This window comes from Fringilla coelebs (assembly GCF_963513975.1).
Source record: "Fringilla coelebs genome assembly, chromosome: 2".
NCBI lineage: Eukaryota > Metazoa > Chordata > Aves > Passeriformes > Fringillidae > Fringilla > Fringilla coelebs.
This window is the reverse complement of record NC_140029.1, coordinates 62791687-62795055: the sequence shown is the minus strand read 5'-3', so window position 1 is coordinate 62795055 and position 3369 is coordinate 62791687.

Genomic DNA, 3369 nt, shown 5'->3' with positions numbered 1-3369 from the left:
GAGGCGGTGCCTGACAGGGCGGGCGGAAAGAGGGGAGGTGGTGGCAGCAGGGCCTCGCCCTCCGCCCGCTGCCTGGCCCGGCGCGGCGCGGCCGGGCGGGGGGCTCCGGGCGGGCGGGTCTCGGATCTGGGCTCGGCAGCCAGGGGGCCGCGGCTCAGTGGATGCCTGGCCGTGCCCCGGGCGGTATGGCACCGAACTCACGGCAGAGACCCTCGGGGGTCCGTGTCCCCCCGCCCGGGGCTGGGCTCCTGCGCATGGAGGAGCCCCGGCGCTGCGGGCGCTGCGCTTCCCGGGGGCACGGCTGGCACAAGCGGTTCGGCTCACCCCGTGCAGTGCCAGCATTTCCCTGGTTGCCATTTTAATTTGGGGTGCTTTGCGAAAAGAAAATGTTTGGGCCTTATGTTCGTGAAGAAAATCCCCAAAATCCTATATAGGCGGCGTGGAGGTGAAATCCACCAGTTGTTAAACCCTTGGGGAAGGATGCGAGGAGCACCGAGGAAAGTGGAAGTGTGACCTTCCCCCTTCCTCTCCGGTGCAGTGGGGCAAAAACTCAGTGAACTCGGCACTCCATCCCAGTAGGGCGCTTTCCAGTAAAACTGTGTGATGCATATATTCGAATTTGCACTGGGGATATGGTTGTCGTCTGCTCCAATAGGTTAATTTTGGTGACTCATCTGGGTAGAGTTGATTTCCTGGTTAGATCTTGGCAGTGTAGTGCTTCTGTCACTCTCTGTGAGACACCAGGCAAGCAAAATGCAGTCCTTCAATTCAGTGGGTGCTCTGCTGCTGACTTAGTCAACATCTGGTCTTTCTCCCTAGAGCATTAGATGGCACCAGGACTGAATTGTCCTTAGGCTTTGTACCTCATCATCAGCATCCTTTAAAATTGTTCACCTAAATTAACTAACAGAAAAGCTAACTTAACCTGCTTCATCCTATCATCCTCAAGTATTTAAAGATCTACAGATAATTTAAGGATTTTTTTTTCTAATGAAGATATAAAATTCACAAAGCAAATCATAGTAATTTTATATGCTCTTAAGATAAAACAACTGATGGCACGGCTTGCACCCAAGTCTGTAAATTGCCCAGATATTACAAGAATTCGATCTAACTACCTTAAAATTCAACAGAGGTTGACTGAATTATTTGCAGATCCTTCACTGAAGTAGAAAACGTCATGGACTCTAAGGAAGACAAAATACAGAGATTTCCCTAGGCAATTTCTGACCATATTTGGTATGACCCCGGAGGTTTTACTTTAGTAGGAACTTTCATTAAAAGTATTTGAGCATTCTTCATGAAGACGATAAAGTACTTTAATAAAGCTATCATAAGCTACAGTTTCCCAAGCTACTACTATGGATTTTTAATTTTTTTTTCTTACAAGTGGGACTGTATTTTCTCACTCCTAGATTAGAGAAAAGCACCAGGTGACACCTCTGCTCCCATTTCAAAGGGAATCTGTGCAGGCGCACTGTGTATTCAGGACAATATTTAGCATGCAAAGGCTGTAGTTCAGAGTTTTGCTTTGCTTTGTTCTCCTTAATGACATCTTCAGATATTCCTCACAGGGAGATGGGTATGCAAAAGACAGTCAAGGCTAAGGCATGGCATCTTATTATCTGTGTCAAAGTACATCTAACTCTGTCCCCAGGCAGCATACACTCTTATCTTTCCAGATCAAATATACTCTGTCTGCCTCTTGGATCATGTTTACAAACCATGGCGGCTGACTGCAGCTGGATTAGAGCAGCACCTTTATGTGTTGCCAATTCTGACCTTTTTATTAGTGAGAATTTAGGATATTAGGATTATTTCTATTAGAGACCAAAGTAAGGATGAAGCATGAGGAGATCCTCCCAACTTACTTCCTGACTGTACTATGCTTCTGTGTGCTTTCAGGCTATGGTTTCACAGGCAGCTGAGCTGTAGGATGGCTCCATTCCTCCAAATGGAAATCTTGCCTCAACTCTTCCTTCTTATGTCTTTCATCATCTACCTCATGTCACTCTTCATACATCCCTCCTTTCACCAGCAGTTCCTTCCAGTGCCTGTGCTAGATGTATGACCCATCCATACCTACATTTTTCTGCATTAGTTTTCTGCTGGGTTGGTGAGTGACATCACTTCAGAGAGATACAAGGACCAGCACCAGCATGATCAGTGGACCTGTGAGACTAAGAACAAGGAAGAAAGGACAATAGATCCAAGCAGTAAATCAGCCCATCACATCTCTCAAAACTACAGTGTTGTTTTTTCTCAGACAAGTCGGTTTATATCCAGATGACTTTCTCATTCTCTTATGTTTCTGCCCCTTTCCTTTCACATACAAGTCTTTATTTCCTTCCCCCGCCTCATTCACGTATCAGATATCAGAACCCCTCCCAGGAACAGATGACGCTGTTTAGATCTGGCTGTGTCCTTGGGCACGTGCTTTCCATTGTTTCAGCTGACACTAAAAGGGGGGGAACTCATTGATTTCTTGTTTACCCTGAGTGGAAAATGGCTATTACATCTATGAGGACTGGAAGCTGCTTTCTCTTTCTCATGTCCCTCGTAATATGTTACAATGCTTCAAGCAGTACCTTTGCTTACCCATCTACAATTCAAAATCAGCCTACTTGCTATCTCTTACACCAGGGTTATTAATTTCTAATGCCTGTACTAGACATTTGTAGATTCAAGCATGTAAAACTGGGAGGGTAGGGGGGGTGGTGTTAAATATTGATACTGTCTGACAATAAAGAACACTGTTTTGAGGTGAAGAGAATGTAGTTGTGTAATTTAAAGTTTCTTTTATAAAGCTTTTAAAGGCAACTGAAAAGGGAAAGTTCCATATCATGTCATGGTATTTTTTAATTGTTTCTGCTACTCCTTGTTTCTTGTTAACTGCATAACATTGTGATACAGTGTGTCTTACTTTTCCCTCAACCACTTTTCCCAATTTTATGTCTCTATATATCCATTTATCTCTGTCTAAATATGCATATTTCTTGGGGGAGGGAGGAGACAAGCAGAAGTTGGTCCTGTGACAGACATTTATTCAGCTTTCTTTCTTAGCCAGAAGTTCAAATCCATTTACACTGTTTCAAGGCTTTTCACACCGTGGCTGGCTCTTCCTGTCTGCCTTATTCTCCCTTCCACCTCCCCATCTTCTCTGCACAGCCCCCTCAGCTTCATCTGAGAGAAGTCTCATCTACCAGATACTTACCCAAATGGCCCACAACAAACCTGCTGTCACAGTGTTCCTTTTGTGCAATCCCTGAATTAATTCACAAGAACTTGTACTTAATCCTAGATACATTAGAACATAGGTAAGACTACTAGTTTTATTTGTATAATTCCAATGACATTTTTATCAGCAAA